Source organism: Felis catus, chromosome A3, assembly GCF_018350175.1.
Source record: "Felis catus isolate Fca126 chromosome A3, F.catus_Fca126_mat1.0, whole genome shotgun sequence".
Lineage (NCBI taxonomy): Eukaryota > Metazoa > Chordata > Mammalia > Carnivora > Felidae > Felis > Felis catus.
In genome coordinates, this window is record NC_058370.1 from 119,117,904 (window position 1) to 119,143,859 (window position 25,956).

The 25,956-nt window shown below is 45.2% G+C and overlaps 1 protein-coding gene across 1 annotated transcript in view; it reads left to right on the plus strand.

Annotated features, from left to right (window-relative positions):
- CIB4 (calcium and integrin binding family member 4) overlaps positions 1–25,956 on the plus strand; it is a 100,875-nt gene that overhangs the window by 22,794 nt on the left and 52,125 nt on the right. The gene's annotated exons all lie outside the window — the stretch shown is intronic.

Consider the following 25,956-nt stretch of genomic DNA (forward strand, 5'->3'; position numbering starts at 1 on the left):
TCTCATGCTGGGTATCTCTGCCCATGTTGCTCCCTTCCTGGAATACCACTGCTTTCTCTGGAAAATTCTTAGTCATTCTTCAAGTCTCAGCTCAAATGCCGCCTCTATGTCTGTGAAGACTCTCACAGGTCACCCTGGGGGCTTTCTTCAGTGTAATCTCTGGATTGGTACAGATCACCACCAGGGAAATAATATTTCTTTAGAACTGCGTGTTCTTGACCGACACTATGCCTGGGAGCTCCCTGATGACTCCTCAGGTCTTTCAGCTCTGGGCCCACAGTCAGCCCTCAGGAAACATTGAATGAATGAATCAATGGCTTGATCACTGAGTAGTTTTGTGCCCTTTGGCAAGCCAAATCATCTCTTTGAGCCTCAGTTTCCTCCTAATTATAGCTGCACCTAAATCTTAGTGTTTTTAGGAGATCAAATGAGGTAATGAATCTAAACTCTGAAATGCTATCCGGATGTTTTATTATAAAAAGGTAGAGAAGAAAAGATCCAGTCCAGAAGTCAGCAGTGGCTGTGGGGACCCAAATGTCTCCAGACATCTTGGCTCAGTCCAGAAAACCTATGGAGAGCATTTCCAGTATGAAAGCTCTAAGCAGGTACCCGGGTAGCTCCCTGCCTTCTCTGACACCTCCTCTGCCACCAACCAGAGCTTAAAGCTCTGACTCTGGGAAGGAGATACAACCCCCCATGGACCCTCATTCCCACTTGCAATGGGTCACCAATAACAAAAATACCCAAGCCAGTGGTATTGAGAACTGAAGTTCTTCCCGCAGGGGAAGGACTGTTTAAAGAAACTTTGCCAAAGGGTATCTTTGCCCAGATAATGGACGTAAGACTAATCTGTGGTCACTGTTGTAGGTGAATCTTGCATAGGGATGGTATGACTTTATAAATCTTCTTCCAGCCCACATCCAGTCTCTTTCAAGACTAGTCCCTCTTTTCCCGACTCTCCAAAAGTCTGTCTTCCCTTCCCAGTCTCACTTCAGTCTCCCATAGCGTCTGCCAAGCTGTCTCTCGGTTACCTTGGTCTTCAGGGAACCAGAACCTGATCTTTTCCTCCATTCCTCCCTAGCTCCGAGTTCTCTGGAGGCTTCAGTGTTGTTTTTTCTCCAACCCATCTTGATGATACCTAGAATTTGGGAGCCTTTTTGCTTACATCAAAGAGATAGTTCTCACGGAAGAGTTCATGACTCCAGAGTCCCTTCTTCAGGCATGGTGTATGGCTTAAAGTTCTTCCTTTCTATGTAAGATGGTTATTTCCCTTCAATATATTGTCATCAAACCACTTCTTAACTCCAGGTGGTCTGGTTTGCATTTTCACCATTTTGCAAAACTTCTCTCACTCTCTCTAAGACGCCAATAATCTACTTTTTGCCAAGTTCATTAGGCTGGTATAGCCCAGTGCCTTCAAGCTTCAGGCCCACTCCCAAGCCATTTAGCTAGTACCTAACATAAATGGGCACTGGTGAAGATCCAATATTGTAGAGTCGCAAGTTCTTAAGTTAATCGATAAATTCAGTGAAATACCAATAAAAACTTAATAAGAGTTTAAAAAAAATTTTTTTTTCAACGTTTATTTATTTTTGGGACAGAGAGAGACAGAGCATGAACGGGGGAGGGGCAGAGAGAGAGGGAGACACAGAATCGGAAACAGGCTCCAGGCTCTGAGCCATCAGCCCAGAGCCTGACGCGGGGCTCGAACTCACGGACCGCGAGATCGTGACCTGGCTGAAGCCGGACGCTTAACCGACTGCGCCACCCAGGCGCCCCAATAAGAGTTTTTAAAAATGGAAATTTACAAGCTAATTCTATAAGTCACCAAGAAAAAATTGCACAAGAATAGCCAGGCATATTTTTATACAGTAAGAACAACGGGGAGGAAATAGCTGTTTCACATGTAAAGATTTACTATAAAGTGGTCAATGTGGAGTGATATTGGTGTAAGAACAGATAACACAGACAATGGAACAGAGTAAAGAAAGAGATCCATGGAAATCTACTGTATGCTAACAGAGCATTTTAAATTACTGGGAAAGCATTGACTGTTCAAGAATGGTTTTCGAACAATAGATTATCCACTTGGTAAAACATTTAGATATTATATTGGTGAAGATTTTGCTTCCTGAAAAGAGAATTCATTCTACTTATTTTAATCAGAAAGGAATTTATGGAAGGTATGTATAGATGCCAGAATTGCAGGGAGTGTAGGAGAAAAAAAATTCAGGTTGAATTTATCAGAACAACTTATAAAGCCACAGCACAGAACTGAGCCACTGAAAGATGCTGTTGCTGCTACAATCTGGAAGCTGCCAGATAGCAGAAAGTTTTTTTTTTTTTTTTTTTTTTTTTTTTTTTTTTTTTTTTTTTTACCATGATGCTCTTCCAAAACCCTACCACCACTGCCAGAATCGGTGCTAGTAGAACGGAGGCTGTGTTGCCTTTTCCTCATATAACTCAAAGCTTCATGTGAGTTCTATCTGCCTAGGCCTTCTAGGAGGCAGACACCAAGATGAAGTTAGAAAGCAGAAGGTTTGTTGGGAAAATTCCTGTGAATGATAAAGGGGATAGGAAGCAAGAGTAGCAGGCAAAGTCTTCAGACTGTGGTATCAGTCTGACACCTGTGAAAGGAAAGGGAGATGAATAAAGACTGGGTAGAAAAAGGCTCAGACTGTGATGCAGCCTTGAGAAAGTCTTGGCCACCACAAAGATTGCCCATAGAGGAGTCCCTCTATGTGGGTAAGAAATGACCATGCCCTATTTCCTCTGTGTGCTCAGTCATTGGCTCAGGGCTATTGCAGATCCTGAAGACATTTAACTGAGAGATCCATTACATCTGGAATTCTAGTTTCAAGGGAGTCCCTGTAAAACAGTGAAACACACTAGAAAAGGGCTGATATGAATTTTGATCCAGCCAATATATAGTGTTTATCTACCATTGACCCCTACCTCACACCATATACAAAATAAATTTTCGCTGAATTGAAGAGGTGCAGGTAAAGAACAAACTTATACAATTACAATAAGAAAACATAGGAATATATTTCCATCACCTTGGAATAGGGAAGGCGTTTTCTGGAATCTTAAGAATCTTCTTGAGCCTAGGCCGCTGTATGATCTATCAGGAACAGGCTATTGACATGTACTTTATTGCCTGAAATCTAGAACTCTGCATAACATGTTATTATTTTGTTGTTTTAAATTTGCTTTTCAAGAAAAACACAAAATCTAAAAAATACAGAGGCATATTTTAAATTAGTTTTGATTTATTTTTATGTTTTAAAAAAGTAATTAACACTAACATAGTTAAGGGTAAGAAACTAGAAGCTTTTCTTCTAAGATTGGGAACAAGAAAGTCCCCTCTCCCCAGTCCTAGTCAACTTGTTCTGAAAGACCTAGCTAATGCAAAAGGACAAGAAAAGGAAATAAAAAATATAAAAAAAGGGAAAGAAGAAATAAAATGATCTTTGTTTCCATTTGCAATGATGTGGAGAGAGCTAGAGTGTATTATGCTAAGCAAAATAATTCAGTCAGAGAGAGACAAACACCATATGATTTCATTCATATGTGGAATTTAAGAAACAAAGCAGATGAACATATGGGAAGGGGGGAAGAGAGAGAGGGAAACAAACCATAAGACAACCTTTTAAAAAAATTTTGTTTATTTATTTTGACACAGAGAGAGAGAGCATGAGCTGGGGAGGGACACAGAGAGAGGAGAGAGAGAGAATCCCAAGCTGGCTCTGCACTGTCAGCACAGAGCCCTACCTGGAGCTTGATCTCATGAACTGTGAGATTTGCCAAAATCAAGAGTTGGAGGCTTAACCGACTGAGCCACCCAGGTGCCCCAAACTGTAAGAGACTCTGAAAATAGAGAACAAACTGAGGGTTGATGGAAGGAGGTGGGTAAGGTGGGGGATGGGTAAGATGGGTGATGGGTGATGGGTATTAAGGAGGGCACTTGTTATGATGAGCACTAGGTATTGTATATAAGTGATGAATCACTGAACTCTACTCTTGAAACCAAAACATTGCACTGTATGTTAACTAACTAGAATTTAAATGAACATTTGAAAAGAAAAACAAACAAAAAAATGATTTTGTTTGCAGATAATATGATTGTCTGTATAGAAGAATCAACAAAAAACTCCTGGAACTAGTAAGTGATTATGGCAAGGTTGCAGGATACAAGGTTAATATACAAAAGTCAATTGCTTTACTAGATACCAGCAATGAATAATTAGAATTTGACATTAATAACACAACACTACTTACATTAGCATGAAAAAAGAAAGGAAGAAAACCTTACATATAGATCTAACAAAATATGTTCAGAATATATGTGAAGAAAACTACAAAACTCTGATGAAAGAAGTCAAAGAAGATATAAATAAGTGAAAAAACACATGTTCATGGATAGGAAGACTCAATAATTGCAAAGGTGTCAGTTCTTCCCAACTTGAGCCAAAGATTCAACATAATCCCAACCAAAATCCCAGCAAATTATTTTGTGGATATTGACAAACTGATTCTAAAGTTTATATAGAAAGGCAAAAGACCCCAAACAGCTACCATGATATTGAAGATGAACTAAGTTGAAGGACTGATATTACCTGATTTCAAGACTTATTATAAAGTTACAGTGATGAAGACATTGGTGAAAGAATCAATAGACCAATGGAATGACTAAAGGTCCTAAAAATAGGCCCATACAAATGTAGTCAAATAATCTTCAACAAAGGAGCAAAGGCAGTACAAAGGACAGTCTTTTCAACAAAGAGTGCTGAACAATGGGACATACACATGCAAAAACAATCGGGACACAGACTTTACACTCTTCACAAAAGTTAACTCAAAATGAATCACAAAATTTAATCACAAAAAGTTTTAATTTCTAAAAGATAGCATGGGAGAAAATGCAGGTGACCTTGGATTTGGCAATGATTTTTTAGACACAAAATCAATCCATGAAAGAAAAAATTGCTAAGTTAGACTTCATGAAAATTATAACTTTCAGCTCTGTGAAGGACACTTGATAGAATAAAAAGATAAGACCCAGGCTGGGAGAAAATCTTTGCAAAAGACATATCTCATAAGGGAATTGTATCCAAAATATACAACAAATTCTTAAAACTCATCAATAAGAAGAAAACCCAATTAAAAAACTAGCAAAAGATCTGAACAGATATCTCAACAAAGACAACAAACAGATGGCAAATAAGCATATGAAAAGATGTTCAACATCATATGTCATTAGGGAACTGCAAATTAAAACAACAATGAGATACTACTACACATCTATTAGAATGGCTAAAATCCAAAACACTGACAACACCAAATGCTGATGAGGATGCAGGGAAACAGGAACAGTCATTTATTGCTGATAGGAATGCAAATGGTATAGCCACTTTGGAAGACAGTTTGGTGGTGTCTTGAAAAAGTAAACGTGGACTTACCGTACAACCCAACAATCACACTCTTAAGTACTTACCCAAATGAATTGAAACCTTTGCTTACACAAAACCTTGCACACAAATGTTCATAGCAGCTTCGTTTATAATTGCCAATAGTTGAAAGCAATCATGATATTCTCAATAGGTGAATGAATAAACAACCAATGGTACATCCACACAATAGAATATTACTCAGCAAAGAAAAAGGAGCTATCAAACCATGAGAAGACATGAAAGAGCCTTAAATACATATAGCTAAGTTAAAGAAGCCAGCCTGAACGGCTCTATATTGTGTGATTCCAACAACATGACATTCTTTCTGGAAAGGGCAAAACAGTAGAGACAGTAAAAATATCAGTGGTTACCAGGGGTTCTGAGGGAGGCAGGGAGGGGTGAAGAGGTGGAAAACAGGGCATTTTTAGAGTGGTGATATTGAATGATGTTGTAATGGTGAATACACGATAGCATGCATTTGTCAAAATCCATAGAATGTGCAATGCAGAGAGTAAACCCTAATGTAAACCATGTACTTTAGTTAATAATAATATAGCCGTTTTGGTTTATCAGTTGTAACAAATGTACCACACTAATGTAAGATGTTAATAATAGGAAAAATTGTGCATGAACAGGTAGAGAGGGAGTAAGGGGAATTTTGTGATGGGGGAAAAGGTATATGGGGAAGTCTTTATATTTTTTGCTCAATTTTTCTGTAAACCTGAAACTGTTCTAAAAATAAAGTCTATTACAAGTTTTACAAGTAATTAATACACTTAGAGAAAAAAGTTGGCAGCAAATATAACAGACACACACTCTAGTTTCCTCAGGAAAGTTCTGGTTTATACCTGTTGTCCTGGTGTCCCATCTGGTTTAGTACTTATCATTCTCTAAGTGCCTTGGTTCATTTTCTTTTAAGTTGTTATTTATTTATTTATTTATTTATTTCTAGAAAGAGAGAGAGCACAAGGTGGGAGGGGCAGAGAGTGGGAGACAGAGAATCCCAAGCAGGCGCCACACTGTCAGCACAGAGCCCAAGGCAGGGCCTGAACCCACAAACCGCAAGATCATGACCTGAGCCGAAACCAAGAGTTGGACACTTAACCAACTGAGCCACCCATGTGCCCTAAGTGTCTTGGTTTAAGTGATCAATTATCTGGTCACCCTAGACAAAAGGTTATTATTGGTCATGTATGAAGAACTCTTGTAAAGCAATAAAGAAAGATAAACAATCCAGGGGAATAATGGGCAATCTATATGAATAGGTGTATTAGTTTGCTAAGGCTTCCATAGCAAAATACCATAGATTGGGTGGTTTAAACAACAGAAGTTAATTTTCTCACAGTTCTAGAGGCTAGCAGTCCAAGATCAAGGTAGTAGAAGGTTTGGTTTCTTCTGGAGACCTCTAGCAGATGGCTGCTTTCCTACTGTGTCCTCATCTGGTCTTTCTACTGTGCATGCACAAGTCTGTGTCCTAATCTCCTCTTCTTATAAGGACATAATCACATTGGATTATTGCCCACCATATGACCTTATTTTACCTTAATAATTTCTTTACAACACTTATCTCCAAATATAGTCCCATCTGAGCTATTGAGGGCTAGGACTTTAACATATGAATTTTTTGGAGGTAGGGACACAATTCATCCCATCACAGTAGAAAATCCACAGAAGAAGTACAGATTGCCAATAAATTTATGTCTGTATGTGTAATAACATCCCAAACCAGAGACAGGCAAATTAAAAAGAGTAATAACCAACAATCTCACCAGTAGAATGACAAAAATAATAATAGCGTTGGCAAGGATGTAGGGAACTGCTTCATGTCGGTGGAAAAAAATGATACTGCTTTTGTTGAGGGCAATTTGGCAGATTCTATCAACGTATAAAGTACATACATTTGGACCTAGAAATTTCACTTCTGGTACTTGATCCTACAGAAATACAGAGGCACAAAGAAGCATGCATAAAGATGTTAAGTGCAGTATTTTTTGTAATATTTAAAAATTGAAAAAAATAGGGGTGTCTGGGTGGCTCAATCAGGTAAGTGTCCAACTTCAGCTCAGGTCATGATCTCACTGCTTGTGAGTTCGAGTCCTGTGTGGGGCTCTGTGTCGATAACTCAGAGCCTGGAGCCTGCTTCAGATTCTGTGTCTCCTGCTCTCTGCCCTTCTCCTGCTTGTGCTCTGTCTCTCTCTCTAAAATAAATAGACATTAAAAATTTTTTTTAATTGAAAAAATATTTAGATTTCTATGCATAGGCAAATAAGCTATGGTATATCCACACTATGGAATACTATACTATGGTTAAAAAAGAAGGAGGTAGACCTGTGATAAAACAAGTACCATATGATATCTTATGAATGGATAAAATGGAATCTTAAAACGTATTAAGTAACTCAAAAAAGAGGAAATCGAGAACAACAGATGAGATACATGGAACACAAATAGCAAAATGGTGGATTTAAACTCAACCATATCAACAATCTCATTAAATATAAATGTTATAAGCATCACAATTAAAAGGCACAGATTATGAGTTTGGTTTTTTTTTTTTTTAAAGGCATGATCCAATTATATACTGCTTATAAGAAACCCACTTTAAATATGGCCATAAGTAGGTTAAAACACAAAGGTAGGATAAAGATATTCCATGCTAATACTAATCAAAAGAAAGCTATATTAATATCATACAAAGCAGATTTCAGAGCCAAGAATATTTCCAAGGATAAAGAAGGTCATTTCATAATGATAAAGGGATCAATTCATGAAGAGGTCATGGCAATTCTAAATGTATGTGCACTTAATAAGAAAGTTTCAATACATGACACAAAATACATGACAAAAATTACATAGAACTGCAAAGAGAAATGGACAAACACAAAATTATAGTCAGAGATTGCAAGTCGTCTTGTCTTTATTTCACAATTTTCTATTCTACTCTTTCTTTATCTCTTTAAATCAAAGAGATATCTCTTTAAATCAATCAAAGTTTAGGCCCTTTTTGGATAATTTTTTAGTCTTTAATTTCTCTTGTGTGAATTATTCCATTTGTCAGGATGGAATGTCTATCTTGGCATTGGACTTCTCTATATATTTTATAATTTTTGTCTATGAGCTCATCTTCAACAGAGATTATTTTCCATGTGAGTCCTGTAAGTGTTCTGAGTTATTAAGGCCTCTTATGTGGTGATTTAACTATTGTTACCTCCTATTCTTTTTTGGGTTCACCCCTTATAACCCTCTATGGTTATAGGTTTCTGTTTAATTTCTGGTGCTGAGAAATTTTCCCTCTTTCTTTCTTTCTTTCTTTCTTTCTTTCTTTCTTTCTTTCTTTCTTTCTCTTAGCTATGTTTTAAAATAAAGTTTTGAACAATCATATAATATTTTGCTATTTAGAGTAGGTTTGGGAAATTCTCATGTCAGATTAGTTTTTGGTTTTGATAGAATGTGTCAAAAGGTTTCCTATGATAAAACTTTGAAATTATCCTTAGCCAATCTTTTTTCTTGTTGTCCTTTGCCCTGGAATTCTAAAATTACTTTTTAATGAGTTTGTAATAAGTTGGGTATTGTTAAACTGGGAAAAATGTCATTTTGGGATTATAAACTGTGTGCCTTTTAGGATGAATACTAAAATTTGCTTTATGGAAGATGTTCCTTTGTTTTAGTCCATACTGCTTGGGTTGGCCCTTTTAGCTATGCTATTCTAAAGTGAGGACCTGCCTATCATTCTTAGTGAGTATGGGAGAACACTGATGGGGCCCTAAAGGAGATTTCTTAGATTGTTAATACCTTTTAGTAATTTACATTGGATTAATTTGTGAAATTCTGCCCCTGAGCATTGTTTTATTTAGAGCACCACCGTCTCCTAATTTGGAATCAGACTACCCTATCCCTGAAATTGGTGTGTTCTTGCAAAGCGGTGTGTGTTACTCTGGGAACAATTGTTTGCAAAAGACGTGGGGCTGGGATGGAGAAGAATGTGGGAGAGGAGTGCTTACTTCTTCACCTTAGACTGGAGAAAACAACTATGCAAATGACCACATTAGGCCTGGCACAGCCCAGCCTAGACCTTGGGAGTGGGTGTCCCACATGTCTTCTGCTTTAACCTCACTGACCATCCTGATTTTGGAGAGATGTCCTGACAGGTATTTTGTTTTGATATCGCTATTGTCAGTAATGCTTGGAAAAGGCAAACTCTGGGGCAGGAAAGGAAGACTTGGAAGGCAGATCTTAGATGCGAGTGAGAGGGAAAAAACTACTTCCAGGTGCTGGGGTGAGGGCATTACTTAGATCTGGACTCCAAGGAAGGGGAATAATTGGGATATCACTGGCCACATAGAGGCAGTTAGTCCACATAGCGGACTTGCAAAGGACTTTGAAGTTAGCTTGGGGCTGGGGGCTCAGCAGAGCCACTTCTAAGAACGGTTATAGTATACTTTCTAGTATGTACTTCCCTCCCCACGTCTGCCTATGATTTCAGGTGGCATTGTTAACTTGTCTTTGGCTGTGGTGTAAAGAATTGGGAGAGATCCTGGCCCATGCTTTGGGTGAGGAACCAAGGCCTGTCTGGATCTGGGTGTCGTGATGCCTGGGAAGAGAACAAGGCAGAGAGTGGTAGGCACTGATCTGAGCAGGAAGCCAAGGCCAGAGCATAGAGGGCTTTATAAACCTTTCCAAGGAACTGCACTTTACCTTGTAGGCTCTGGGGAGCTATTGCAAGATACCAAGCAAGATGGTGGCCTCTTCTGCCTTTGTGTGGCCAGCACTCTTTTATCCCTCTCTTTCCTGTGGTGTACGTATTCCGTATGATGTGAGTAGAGCTGAGTTTAATCTTCTCAAGAACAGGGAATGTGCCTGTGACCCAGGCCAGGCAAACAGGAGCAACTGACCTCCTGGCCACAGGGAGGAGTCTGTGATTCAACTTTGGGTTCGCGAATCAGGCCTAGGACTTTTCTGACAGCTGTTCAAGAGACCATCTGTTTCTAGTGGGGTCTCTAAACTGATAGAATATGCATCTAGGTCTCCTGGTGGCCAAGAGGCTTCCTGCCATGTGGAGTGCAAATAATTGAGAGATGGTGTGAGACAGAGCCCTCAGGCTGTAGTTTGAAGTACAGGATCCAGCCGTGGGTAATGCCAAGTAGAAATAGGCACTTGGAAGAGAGAGAGAGAGGATGAGAGAGAGACAGAGGAAACCCCAAGGACATTGTTGAGCTACTGGATCCCAGCCAGTCCTTTCTTTTACAGAAGCCAATAATTTTTTTCCTGCTTAATCTAATCTGTTGTATTTCTCTCGCTTAGAAGTAAAAGTTCTCACTAACAGTTGTATGTGCTCCTGATTTGTTCTTCCCTAGATTCAATATTCCCAATTCTTTTGACAATTTGAGATGGTTCCTGGATCCTTTCCACTGTGGTCATGGTCCTCTGGATGGAGATATCCACACTAGTGTCCCTGGGGGACCTTCTCTGTAAGGGTTATATTTATAATAAAGTACACGATTAACTCTTCTCTGAAGAAATCAAGATATAAGGTTGATACCTGTGGATTAGGTGCTGGGAGGCCTTTTGAGGGGGCTCTCGGTCGCAGCAATGTGTGACTTGAGGTACCTACATTTCTATAAAGAATGAAGCACCTTGGCCGTACCATGGGGAGTTCCCAGAGGCCAGCACCTTGAGCAACTTCAGATTCTAAGTGGGAAGAAAAGTGGAAAAAAATGGGTCCTCGTTTATGGCCAACAATATCCCAGCCTGCCCTAAAATATAGATGAAACCATTCAGTCATCTTTAACTGGCTGTTAATGAGCCAATCAATAATTTAAAAGTGGCTTTAAGAAACAGCAAGAGGAAGGGGGCAGGGAGACTCTAGGGCCAGACCTTATCATAATCTGAGTGTGTGTGTGTGTGTGTGTGTGTGTGTGTGTGTGTGTAGAAGGGAATAGTGAGTCCACTTCCTTTCTTATCCTCCAAGGGTCTGTAATCCTTCTGGTTAAGGTGGGCTGAGGACCTGACTTCAACAGAACAGTCCTGGGCTTAGACTCCCAGGTGATGAATCTTCTCAAGTGCCCCTTATAGACTGCTCTGAACCTCACCGCATCCTGCTTTTCGCTTCTACTGTGATCACATAGTAAGTTACACACAAGAGTAAAATCCCAAAGTCTACCATTTTGGGTGTTCCCAAGTCCTTGGCCATATGGAGTCACGTTGCCTTTTAATAACCAAGAGAAAATGGATCAAACCCTCAACCCACCATAGAGCAAAACCCAGGTTTCCCCCCTGCCCTCCCTGGGCTTCTGGGGATTTGTTCCCAATCTCCTCTTACTGTTTCTATTCAATTCCCTTCCTTCTTTCCATCCTTCTCTCCCTCCTCTTTCCCCCCCACACCCCTCCCTTTCTGAGGCTGTTTTCTTCCCTCCGCCTTGTATCAAGACAAATGCAAAACCGAGATCCTTTTCCTTGATTTCTCCACAGTAGCCCTAGCACAGAGCATATGTAACACATTTTCCCTACACAAATCTGGGAGATCTGTGCTGCGTCTTAGCTCAGAAAACACCTTAAAGTTGGATGTCAGATATTCTCTTGGCCAGCCCGCCCCATCCCCAGCTAGCCAGGTCATCCTCTTAAGACCCAGCATTCACCTGTTCCAGGTCTCTCTCTCTCTCTCTCTCATTCTCTCTCTCATTCTCTCTCTCATTCTCTCTCTCTCTCTCGTCTCCCCACCTCCACAGCAAGTTTCTCCTCCAGAGCAGCTCTTTCCCACCCACTGCCCCAGACTGCCTCTGGGCCAATCTCTGTCTGCCCAGAAAACATTAAGGACCAGCTGTGAAATTACTTTTTCCTTTAACACAATCAAATTATTCATCTTAACTCCTTCGCCTACCCATCTCTACAGGCATGTGAAGATCCATCATCCCTTGATATGAAGTACGCCACTCCCTTGGAAGGCAGAAGTGGCCAGAACAGTTTTGTTGTTGTTAAAATTGCAGCATTGTCTTTCCTACTATAGCTCAGGGACGCTTCTGTCGGCCCCACCTGCCTAGTCCTATATATCCTCCCCCCACCTCTGCATCAGGCACCACCCCTCCCTTGTCAGCACCTCCTTAGCCCCATCCTACCTCCCCCATCCAGGAGCCTCTGGAAACAGCCCAAACTCCTATTTTCCCAGTTCTTGCTGCCCAGGGGTACCCTGAGCCGTAAGAAGGTTCTCTTCCCCCTCCAGCAGCGAGATCTTAGGAGTTCTGCAGCTTCGGCTTACCTGGGAGCACTCTGTCTCTATGTGGCTGAGGGTCTCACAGTGTGTGATTCAAACCCAGGGCCCCTAGAGCCCTACATGGTCAAAGAATGGTGAGGCCTGGCAAATCCCCAGTACTTGCTGGAGCACCCAGCCGATGGCAAGCATCAAGAAATGTTCATCTGTCTAAATCGGAGCTCCATTGCAGCCAGGCCCCGGAGGGAAGCAGTCAGACTGGAATTTGGTCTCCCAAATGTTGCACAAACTGCAGACCTGACTCCTGTCTACTCCTGCACTGCCCCTGTGGGTCCGTGACCTGGCAGCCTGGGGTGGACAAAAGGACACTACCCTGAGAGTGAAGGAAGACCCAAGGCTTCTGGGCTGGTTCTTCTATAAACTCATTTCAGCCATTGGACACCCCTGCCCCTATATGGGTCTCTGTCTCCTCAGCTGCAAAACGAGAGGTTGGACTAGATGAGGTCCAGAGGCCTAGAGCCCAGTCCTGGGTGGGGGGGCAGGGGGGAGGTGGCCATCTTACCTCCGGGTTGGAGCTCATTACTTTGTGGGCCACTGTGCTCACCTGTGTGGGCAGTGGCTGTGTAGCCCTGAGCTGGGGGCAGAGATTGAGGCTGTGCTGGTGCCTGACCTTGGAGGATGAGGATGCCGGAGATTTCTGAGGGACCGAAGGGAGGCCAGTGCGGCTGGGGGGGAGGGTAGTGGGGGAGGGAGAGTCACTCAAGGTGCGGCTGGTGCAGTGGCCCAGACCAGAGAGGTGACCAGGGTGAGGCAGTGGAGCTGGAGAAACATGCATGGATTCAGGATATGTTTGAGGCAGAAATGGTTGGCTGTTGTGATAAATATGGCAGTGGTGAAAGTTCCGGATGCCTGGGTCTCTCAGCACTTTGTTTAGGGCCATGCTCGCTAGCACTCACTTCCTTCCGGCCATTTATACATCAGGGAGGCTCAGCCAGGCTCCAGAGGAAGGATGGTCAGGGGGATTGAGGGCTCACCGAACTTTGCTGCCAGCTTACCTTAGAGACTGAGGTGGGACCCTCTTGTCTCCCGCACAGGGGCACCAGGAAGGGTAAGAACTGGTGGCAACGGAAGGTGGGAAGGGGGTGGCACTTGGCTTCCCCACTGGATCGGTGCGGGGCAGGACACTCCAAGTGTCAGTGGTCTCCAGTCCCTGAACTGTCTTTATTAGCTGCCTGTTGTCTACGGCAGTGAGGAATGGCTCCCAGCTGGCCAGCTGATCTAATTTCAGGAACCGTCTCTTCCAAGAGATGGTTCACACTCAGCTGGGTCTGCTTCAACTCCCAGAGGCCTCTGGGCTGATTTCCTGCTGCAGGGTTCTACTGGCTGGGTCTGGCAGGCAGGGCGACTCAATCGTCTGGCTTTGCCCGGCAGGAGATTGGGGGCATCTTTGGGAATGGAGAAGGAGGGAGGGTCACCGGGGACAGGAGAAGAGAGAGAACAGCAAATAGGGGCTTGGTGTGAGAGGGGTGGGCTATTTGCTAAATAAAATTTAAATCCTTAGCATGGTTTCTGCCAAGAAGAGAGAAGTGCTGATAAAAACCATATGTCTCTAAGTAAGTGGAATGAGGAACCCTGCTTTGTGTGCGCGTGTGCGAAAGATGCGGCTGTCGGTCTCCCATGCAATGGAAAAATCTCTATTTTAAAGAATACGATGTTAAGAGGCACTCTGAGACAAACCACATTTCGCAATTAAGTAGTTTACAAGGTCGGCAAAGGAAGGACAAAATAAACCGGCTGAAAACAGTCTTGCTCAATACCAAAATTTGTGTAAAAGTTCAATGTTGCAGTCAGAAACTATATTACAGGCTTATCATGTCGTTTTACAAAAATAGCCCCAAAGATAAGACTCTTTCAGGATGGGGAAGAAATTAAAAATGCTTTAAGTACTGGTGCAGATATTGTATTTCCTGACGCTTGAAGAGTAATTTTTGTAAAATGTAAACGATGTCGTTTTTCTTTTTTTGCTTTTTCTAAACGGACCCTGCAGCACACTACAGCCAAACAGAGACGCAAATGTAACTACTGTTCATTCTGCAGAACAGGAATCGTATTTCTTCCTCCAACATTCAAATTCCAACTGGCCTGCCCTGAATTTCCTCCCTAGAATGCTGGCCTGACCAGCCCCGCCCTGTTCTCCATCCTTCTCACAGGCCGAAACCCATGGGGCCCCGTGGGTGCCCTTCCTCCCGGCTGATGGAAGACGTTAGCCGTTCTTCAAGGATGTTAATTTCCAACCTCCGCCCCTTCCACTTTAATTCCCATTTGACGCTTTTGCATAGAGATTCCAGTTCCCTGGTGAAATTGTCGATCTTGTCACTTACTTCCTTGACCGTATGAACCCCAGTTGTCCGAAAGTCTGGGTCAGATGACGCCAATACCTGGATCACTTGTGGATCTGCTTCTGGGATGGAGATGCTTTGTTGGCTCTGACTGATGTTATTTTTCATCAGAGGATTTATTTTGGCTCTCTGAAAGGCAGTTCAGGCATCGGAAGGCCATCCTGGTCCAGTCTGGGTTGAGCTGGTCTGAAGCTGCCTGTTGGACTTTGAGAGGTCTGCCCTGTTCCCAGCTCGCCCTTCCTCCTGGTGCCTCACCCTCTGGGGTTCTCCCTGGGAGGTTGGGTTGTTTTCTGGGGCCCTTCCTCTTCAGTGGGGCTCTGATTCCCCGTTTATTCCCCCTGTCCCATCTGACTGCCAAGAACTCGGCTTGGCTTCCCAGTTTCTCAGCGGTGCTTTGGGTTCAGCCCTTTACTAACCCGGCCCCTGCTGCTTATGAATCTGCAAATGCCTTCGGGGAAAAGGGCCTGGCATTGACAGCTTCTCTTCTCCCAGATGACTTGGCTTGCCTGAGCATCTGGAACTCCAAATTTGTGTCCCTGCCCCTTGAGATTGCCGAAACCTCCAGCTAAAGTTCTCAGGCTCTTATCTATCACTCTCTGCTTGGTTCTTAGCCTCTTGGCTCCGTGCAAATCACTAATCAGTGGTGCTGGAAGGAGGAGGGTGGCACTGAGTGTCACCTCCGCGAGTTCCCCTTCTCTCTGGGGTGCTGACCTCTCAAGTCCTGGCTACCTGCAAACAGGTGGCTTTTGGATTTTGTCCAGATCATTCCTAGCAGGAGCACTGGCCTTTAATGGGTTACTCTGACGTTACAGGAAGTGGATTTTTCTATCTACTTCCTTAGAATGTAAGCTCCCTGAGGGCAGGGTGTTTCCATCACCACTGTGATCCCTGGCTGATCTCAGCTACAGCTTTAAGTATCAACTATGCCTGGAAATTTTCGCATGCTGTCTCCAGCCCAGAGCTCTGTTCTGAACTCTCAGCCCTACGTATCTATCACTTGTCTTTGCCACGTGGCTGTTGTACAGACACTCAACATGTCCAAAATCTTGTTCTTCCCCCTTAATCTGTCCCTGTCCCAGGCTCCCAGCTCAGGAAGAGCCCTCTCCTCTATCTGCCTGCTGCCTTTGTCTGAGACCCAAAGGTCACATTGACAATTGCCGCCACTTCTCTTCCCACATCAGTGGCCCACGTTGCTGACTCCACGTTAAAATGTCACATGACATCATCCAGTCCTCTCTTCCCCACCACAGCCCTGTCCCAGGACTGTTCCTTTCCCCTGGGACATTCAGTAGTCTCCTCACATTCTTCCCCAAAGCCACGCTGGTCTCCTTCCAGCATGTTCACCAGCCACCCGACAGCAGAGTGATCTCTTGAAAGCAAAAATCTGATTGTGTCATTTCTCTGCATCATATTGTTCAATGACGTCCCATTGTTTTTTTTTTGTTTTTTTTTTTTTACTGACCTCATGAAATTTATTTATTTATTTTTTTTCAATATATGAAATTTATTGTCAGATTGGTTTCCATACAACACCCAGTGCTCATCCCAAAAGGTGCCCTCCTCAGTACCCATCACCCACCCTCCCGTCCCTCCCACCCCCCATCAACCCTCAGTTTGTTCTCAGTTTCCCATTGCTTTTAAGAGAGCTTTGAAGATAAACCCTCCAGGAGCCACCGCCCTGCGTGTTCTACCCCCAGCTCCCTCCCGGGCTCAGCTTAACTGACTGTGGCCCTTGGCATGGCCCATCCTGAGGGCCTACTTGGTTTTGCCAGCATCTTGAGTCCCTCTCGGCCCTGCGGGCCTTCATGCATGTTCTTCTCCTGCTGGGAGAAGTTCATCCTTCAGGTTTCAGCTTAACGTCCCCTCCTCATAGGAGCTTCCCTGCCCCCAGAGTTGGTTAGGTGCCCATACGAGCTCGCTGTCACTGCATCCTGCACTCTGAGTTCATAGAACTCAGCACATCAGAATAAACAGTGAATCAGGTGATTATCGAAGATGCTTTTCCCCTCCTGGGCTCTAATCTTGAGGCCGGAGGCTGTTTGTCTTGGTCAGCACTCTATCCCCAGCTCTAGCAAGGTGTCTGGAGCATCCTAGAAGATTCATAAATAATTTTTGGAGTGAGTAAAAGACCAACAAGGACAGCCAGCCACCTCCCACCCCTAGCTCCCCAGCAGAAAAAGCAACACAGGGGGTATAGGGCAGAGAGAGGGCGGCGGGGATATGGGGTTTCTAGCTAGCGAGTGTCAGAGTGTGGCTATAAAAATGAGGAATTCTAAACAGTCTAATGAAGTCTTCTTATTGTCGGACTTAGCGCACTGGCTGGGGAGCCAGCAGACCTGGGTTCCAGTCCCAGGTCTGGCACAAATCATGACAAATAACATTCGTATAACGCTTCACAGGGCATTTCCACAGATGGGATTTCATTGAATCAACTCAGTGACCTCTGGCAAGCAACTCTTAGAGGCTTGTTGCGAGGGAGGACACCAGGGAGGAGTGGGGTTCCAGAACCCTCCTCTCTCCCCTGGGATCACAGGCAGGTTTCCTCCTGGGCCCTGAGCCCACGCATCTATAAAATGAAGGAGTCCGACGAGATGATCTTTAAGGCTTATCAATGGCGATTCAGAACTCAAAATTCAGAACTACTCCAATCAGAAAGCAAAGTAGCACAATAGCAGGGTAGCATATCCCTCGCCCCCGGCTCCTGATAATACCGTGGGCGCCCCAGCGAGGGTTCACAAGAAAGCAGGAAGCAGGACAGAAAGCAGGACTTTTGTGTAGGTGGTGTTTTTGAGAGCCAGCCCCAAGAAGCAGGAGTGAGAGGCTGGGGAGAGGCAGAGGTAGAGGAAAAAGCCCAGGTAGGTTAGTGTGTGCAGATCATGGCTTCTGTCTTGAAGGGCCATGATCTCACCGGGACCTCCTGAGAAGCCACAGAACCCATCCCAGAGCTGTCACCCAGAATTACAGGCGCGGGAGCCTTTCTCCAGCAGTGTGGATGTTTGCCCTCGGGAGTGTCAGCTGAACTTCTGGGCTGTGCTCACCCACAGACTGAGGAGACTTCTTGGTAGAGACGTCGCAGGGCAGAAAGTTCAAGAATCCTTGAGGGCAGTTGGAGGCAGGACAAGCTCACGGAGACTTGTCCCCGCAACAGCGCCCAAAGTCAAGGTGGGACCTGGGGCACCAGGATGTTTGACGCAGGTCGCAAAGGGGCAGGGGCACTGCCATCTGGGCCCTTGCAACAATGGTCCTGGACTTTCCTCCGCTGTCCCCACAGGTCCTCTGCCCTGGGAGTGCCGATGCCCCCACCCTCTTTTCTGTGTAGTTCTTAGTGTACAGGGCCATCAAAATGGGGTTGGGAGTATGTCTGTCCACCCGGGCAATTCAGATGGGGCTCCGGCAGAGCCTTGGAGAACAAGCCATGGTCCTCCTGGGCTATCCTTGAGCACTGGCCTGCTGGCTCTGTGATGGAGAGCCCTGTCTCACTGTGAGGAAGTGGGTCGCTCACGACGCTCCTCCCTTGGGCAGGAGGGGGTACTCCCCCAAAGGTTAACAAAGGGTCTGCCTGCAGGCTTGGGGCTCCCCAGGCCTGGCAGTGGCGGTGCTCCCAGCTGGGAGACGCTTGCTCCTCCTCCCTGATGCTGTGATGCTCCTTCTCTGTCCTTCTGTTATAAACTCTGGACCCAGCTTCCCTCAGCCTTCCCTTTGAGTCCTCAGAAGTCTGATTTGTTAATAAAAAAAAGGAACAGTGGCTGCTTCTAGCTTTTTTCCTCCGCTATAAAAATTCTACTTGGTCCCCAGGCAATGCGAATGGGAGACTAAAGGGAAAAAAAAATGTCTTTTATGGGAAGGTGGATAAAAAAACGCAAGGATTTAAGGTTTAAGATATTATCTGCCCACGTTCTTCCTCTGAGGGAATCTGTTCGACCCCCAAATAAATTTCATCCTCCTCCAGGAGAGGAAAGGGCCTTTGTTTCTCTGACCATACACCCCATCCGCACCCCAGATTTCCTGGTGTTGTATAATAAAGAATTTGGGTGGCTTATGTGTCCCTGACTCCTGGAAGGTAACCTCTACATTTGGGGAATTTCCCAAATGATAGGAGTGTCTTCATTATTCTCTGTGGGCCACTCAGACCATGACTGTGTTCATGCTAATCAGATGAATCAGGACAGAAGGACCAACCGTGCGATTAGAGGGTTGGGGTTTCGAGACAGGTGACGTCAGCCTGACCTCTGGGAAGGGTAGAGGGGCTGAGGATTAAGTTCAATCACATGACCACTGATTCTATCAATAATGTTTACATCAAGAAACACTCTGGACTGGGGCTCAGGTCAGCTCTTCCTAATTTGTGTTACACGCATTCGTGATCCAGGATGATGGTGCCTCCCACGAATGCAGAAGCTTCACATTTGAGACTCTTTCAGACACACACTAAGAGGGGTCTCTTCATTGGCTCGTCCTGATTTGTGCCCTTTATAATAAAACCGTGGTCACCGGTACGGTGCTTTCCCAAGTGCTGCGAGTTGTTCTAGTGAATTACCAAATTTGAGGGGATAAAGCTTGTGGCTGGTGTCTGAAGTGGGGGAAGTCTTGTGGCTGATGGGGTCTTTAACCCGTGAAGTCTGTGCTAATTCCAGGATCAGAGCTGCCTTACCCTTAGATATCTCTATCTGCTTCCTACCACTGCCTGGGGGAGGCTCAGTCTCCCCCAGACATAGGCTCTTTTCCACCTTCTCCCCAGAAGGCAGGCCCAGAGGCTTGAGTTGGGCCCGGAGGGAACCGGCCCAGGCAAAGAAGGTCATGTGTGGTGCGGAGAGCAGCCAGCTTGCTTGAGGGCAGTGGGAGGTATGGGGTGTGCCTGGCCCCCTCCTCCTCCCTGCTGCTGTCGGTGTGCAGGCTCCAGCCTAGCTCATCTGGGGACGGTCACTGGGGCCGGCTGGATCGGCCCTTCCTAGGCCAGAGCTCTCCCTTGCTTCCCTGGTCCCTCCAGCTACTCATACTCCAGCGCTCTCTTCCTGGCTGAGTCTTTCCCGTGTGTGTGTGTGTGTGTGTGTGTGTGTGTGTGTGTGTGTGCGCGCGCGCGCGCGCGCGCACAAAGGAAAGAGAGTTTGTTCTCTAGAACTCCTCAAATTCCCCCAAGCTTCCACTTCCTGAACTTGCCATTAATAATATTTTGGTGTCTTCCAAGTTGAATGATTTATTTCCCATTTAAATCTTCCATTTATTCTCCCTCTCTCTGCCCCTTCCTCTCTCCCTCCCCGGCCAAATAAATAAATAAACATTAAAAAACAAAAAAAAAACCTTACTCTCTGGGGCACCTGGGTGGCTCAGTCAGTTAGGTTAGGCGTCCGACTTCAGGTCATGATGTCACAGTTCGTGGGTTCGAGCCCTGTGTCGGACGCTGTGCTGACAGCTCGGAGCCTGAAACCTGCTTTGGATTCTGTGTGTGTGTGTGTGTCTCTCTCTCTGCCCCTCCCCCCACGCCCACTCTGTCCCTCCTTCTCTGTCTCTAATGTTTAAATAAACATTAACAATTTTTTTAAAAATAAAAATCTTCCATCTATTCAAAGATTTATTCTCTGTTTCTAGCCCCACTCGGAACAATCCTACTCCCCCAGGGCAATGTAAATAGAAAACTAAAGAACTGGTTTAAATATCTCTTTGGATGAGCCAGTCCCCTCTATGCAAATGTTCAAAATTTCAGATTTTGCACCCACTTCTCTACCCCATGTCAGTATCTGGCCACATGAGGACACTCCCCTGGCCATGGGGAGACATCCTTGGATCCATACTTGTTCTATACACTTTTGCTGGAGTCCCATGAGGCACGATAGTCACACCTGGCCTTCTGGGTAATGTGCTGACATGCATTATGGGAGTTGCAGTGTCCCATTTCTTCCTGGGAAGGTGCCTTAGTGGACTCTTCATCCTGGACAGGCCTTTGCTGGAGCTCTCTGCCTCTCCAATCCTCTCCCTGGGGCATGTGAGAGCTTCTGGGTCCCCACAATGGCCAGGGAAGGCAGGGTCCTGCCTTGGTCTTGCCTCCCTGACCACTGAGGCACCTTTGTTCTGCACCCCGCTGGATGGGGCGGACTTCTAGAGGTGTCAGGCCCCCTCCTCCACCCTCCACAATCGGTGAGCTCAGGGAAGCATGACTCAAGCGCCTGAGATTCTCGGCACCCCTGCACCCTCGTCCTTGGGTAGTGAGCTCATGATGGTGAGATGTCCTTGCTATCTTCTTCATCCTCTTTGTCCCCAAGACCAGGAGGGCAAACCTTTCATCCTTTTTCTCTATGCCTGCTGGGGATGCCCCTACAGAGTCCAGGATCTACACCGCCTAGGCCTGCCTCTTGCCACAACAAAGGAATTTAGAAAATCCTTTCTCCAGACAAAGGGTGGCTTTCTAGTCTCCTTGGTCGCTGGGAACTCAAACATAAACGTGGTTGATGTTCAAAGCTGGGCAGTGACTTGCTCTAGCAAGATCTACCCTCGCCTCCCACAGTGGGTGGGACCCCCTGGGCTCCAAGACTCACAGGCTGAGGAAATAGATCTGAAACTATTTCAAAATATAATCCCATTTACATGCTCCTCTAATGATATATATGGTGGCTTACTGTGTGCCAGTTGCTAAGTTAGGACATAAACACTCCTTGAAATTATTTTTAATAACTGCTTTATTAAGCTATAATTGCCATACCACACGGTTTAGTCTTAAAGTGAACAACTCAATATTTTTCACTGTATTCAGAGAGTTGTACAAACATCACCCCTATCCAATTTTAGAATATTTTCATCACCCCCAAAAGAAACCCCATACTCATTAGCAGTAAACCACCCCCGCCCCCCGTATTCCCTCCCCCCCAGATCCTGGAAATTACTAATCTACTTTCTGTATCTATGGATTTGTCTGTTTGTAGACATTTCATGTAAATGAGCTTTCCTCATTTAATATAATGTTTTTAAGCTTTATCCATGTTGCACTGTGTATCATTACTTCATTTATTTTTATTGCCAGTTAATGCTCCGTTGTATGGATATGTCGTATTTTATTTATGCATTCATCAGTTGGTGAGCATTTGGGCTGTCTCCACTTTTTGGCTGTTATGAAGAATGCTATAAACGTTCATGTACAAGTTTTTATGTGGACAAATGTTTTTATTTCTCTCGGGTACATAGCCAGAAGTGGAACCGCTGGGTCATATGGTAACCTGCTTAACATTTTGAGGACGTGTCGAACTCTTTTCCAAAGTGGCTGCACCATTTAACATTCCCACCAGCAGCATGGGAGGGTTCCAATTTGTCCACATCCTCAGCAACACTTACTGTCTGTTGGTTTTGGCCATCCTAGCAGGCGAGCTATGGTGTCTTGCTGTGGTTTTTAGTCTGCATCTCCCTGATGGCTAATGACGTTAGCATCTTTTCATGCACTCGTTGGCCATTCGTGTATCTTCTTTGGAGAAACATCTATTCAAATCCTTTGTCCATTTGTTACTTGGCTATATGTCTTTTTATTGTTGAGTATATTCTGGATACAGATTCCTCTTTGGCCCCTTTTGGATTTTAAGAGACCTCTAAATCAAGGTCAGACCAGGGGTTGCCGCTTTGATAGTCTGTAGAGTTCACCGCAAGGTAACAGAAACCTTGCAAAGAATGCATTGCACCCCCATGCAGAGGGTTCACGCAGGGGCAGACCTTGGAGAAGAAGGAGTTGGAACTGCCGGGGCAGGCCTGGGCCTGCTCTCTGTTCAGTTACACCCTTTTCAAAACCCCTGTTGGAGAAGAGTCTGAGAGATTTAACAGGCTGGAGGTGGGTGGGGAAGTTGGTTGGTTAGTGTATTGAAGGTGGAATCCATTTGGGGCATTTTTTTCCTTTCCTTTCTTTTCTTTCTTTCTTTCTTTCTTTCTTTCTTTCTAGCATAGGCTTTTATTTCTTGGGCAAATGAGATGGTACATAGAAAAGCATTTTGGAATTACAAAGGGATATGCAAATGTAAGGTGATATTATTGCTTCTAGTGTTCTATGTAGGAACCGATGAAAACGCTCTCTAGAAAGAAATCACAGAGCCTGCCTGGGGGGTGGGGGGTGAGCAGGGTTTTAGGGGCAACGTGGGGGATGAAAAGGAAAGGAAAGAGGAGGGTGGGAGAGTTTCCAGACATTAGTTACTTCTGTGTGTGCGTGCATGTGTGCGTTTGTGTGTGTGAGAGAGACGGACAAGAAGACCTTTGTGATTTCTGCCATGTTCTTTTACCACCTGCGTGATTATCTATTTGATAGTTCTCTTTGAATGGGCTCCTCTTTCTTTTAATTAAATATGTTTACAAAGGAAACTTTATATCACAGTTCTACATGGCAGACCTGCTTCATTTTCAAACTGGAATGTGTCATATAAACAAACAGAACAAAAACCAAAGTGTTATTTAATGCTATCTGGATGCCGTCGTCTCCTAGGCCTGGAAAAACTGCTCCCTGCTGGCTCACCTCTCCTTGTCACTCAGGCCTCTGCTCAAAGGGTGCCTCCCGGGGGCGGAGGGCCTCTCTAAGCCTACCCCTCTCCATCCTTGCTTCCTTTCTTTGACAGTGCTCATCACTATCTAAGGGACATCGTTTTTCCCATGTGTGTCTGGCTCTGAGCAGGCAGGGGCTGTCCTATTCCCTATTTCCACTCCCTAGCTCAGTAGTTGCCGAATGAGTAGCTAATCTAAGCTGCAAAGTATTCTCTAGTTTGTTTTTCTCCTCTTAGCGTGTGTCAACCGGACAGTGCCACACTGCTATTTGCACCTTGCTGTGACGGGGGGGACTGCGCAAGGCTTGAGAACGAAGCGGCCTTTTTGAGTGTGATCCCACAGCGCCTCCCCCCCCACCCCGAGCCTCCCAGGCCGCGCTGTGGGAACCCCCCAGGCCACAGCCGCAATGCAGGCTTCGGATCCTCATTTGCCCATTGGCCAGCTGAGTGACCCCACGGCATCACTGAGCCGCCCCTATGTCCGCCTTCCCCAGAGTAAAAGGACCCATTCCGTCCCCTGCCAGCCTCACAGACACACCAGGCGGAGAAGCTGTTCAAAGGGAGCAGCAGCTCAAAGGACTTTCCAGAAGATGGGATGCAAGTACTGACACCGCCTGCTAAGATATCCTACCCCTTTTCCCCAGGCCCGACTTTTTTTTTTTTTTTTTAATTTAAAAAAAAAATTTTTTTTTCAACGTTTTTTATTTATTTTTGGGACAGAGAGAGACAGAGCATGAACGGGGGAGGGGCAGAGAGAGAGGGAGACACAGAATCGGAAACAGGCTCCAGGCTCCGAACCATCAGCCCAGAGCCCGACGCGGGGCTCGAACTCACGGACCGCGAGATCGTGACCTGGCTGAAGTCGGACGCTCAACCGACTGCACCACCCAGGCGCCCCTCCCCAACTTTTAAAAGTAATGATGTAATTCAACTCTTTACTGAGCACTCAGTAAATTTACAATTTCGTTGTATTCTTTCAATAATCCTCCGAAGTGGGGATTTATTGTTCCCATTATACAGATGAGTTTAGAATATAGTTTGGTGATTTGCCCGAGGTGACGCAGCCGGCTTAGGTTCTCGACCATGACGTTGTAACAACCACAGAAATGTTACCACCTCCACGAAGACTTCCTGCCCCGCATGGTTTCCACTTCTAAATGCCCGTAATTCTGCACTATTACCTCTCTGGTGGAATCCACTCAATCTCCCTTGGGGTGTGCGTGTGTGTGTGTGTGTGTGTGTGGCAAGTATCTGTTTCTTGAGGGCTGAAATCATCCACTCATCTCTCCCAGGGTCAAGCCGCGTACTTGGCACACTGTGGCTACTCCACCTGTGTCCCCAAGTAAATCAAGGACCGGAGGCTCCTGGATTTCTTCCACCAGGCTCCGTCTCGGAGGAGGACAGATGAGGAAAAATGAGCAGCTGTATTTCCAGAGATATAAATTAGCTCCATCAGAAAGCCCCTGGGATGTTTACCTAGGAGAGCGTGTGGAAAGACATGGGCTTGAACCAGGAGACCGACACTGGCACAGTGAGGGCGGACGTGAAGACCCTCCCGGAGGCAGGGCAGGGAACAGGGCTTTGGGAGGACCCTCCTGGCCTTAGCATTGATGGCCTGTGCTGGACTTCTCCACCTTTCCAGATTCACTCTCTACCTGTTCCTCATCCTCACAGGAGAGTAGAGGAAGAGGAGAGAGTGACGTCGGGCTCTTTATTCCGTGTGCATGGGTCAGGGCGGATAACGGCTCTGTGGTTACTAGCCCAGGAATCTGCGCTATCCTGGGTGGTTTCCCTACACCCGGACCTTGCCGTTGTGGTGAGTCCCTTTGTCAGAACCGCTTCAAGTTCTCCTTTTTTTAAATATCGTTTGTTGTCAAGCTAGCTGACAACAGCGTGCACAGTGTGCTCTTGGCTTTGGGGATAGATTCCCATGATTCATCGCTTTACATACGACACCCAGTGCTCATCCCAACAAGTGCCCTCCTCAATGCGCATCACCCGTTTTCCCTTCTCCCCACCCCCACCCACCCTCAGTTTGTACTCTGTATTTAAGAGTCTCTTATGGTTTGTCTCCCTCTCTGTTTGAAACTATGTTTTCCCCTTCCCCTCCCCCATGGTCTCCTGTTAAGTTTCTCAAGTTCCACAGATGAGTGAAAACATATGGTATCTGTCTTTCTCTGACTGATTTATTTCACTTAGCATAATACCCTCCAGTTCCATCCACGTTGCTGCAAATGGCAGGATTTCATTCTTTCTCATTGCCAAGTAGTATTCCATTGTATATATAAACCACATCTTTATCCATTCATCAGTTGATGGACATTTGGGCTCTTTCCATAATTTGGCTACTGTTGAAAGTGCTGTTATAAACATTGGAGTACATGTGCTCCTACGAATCA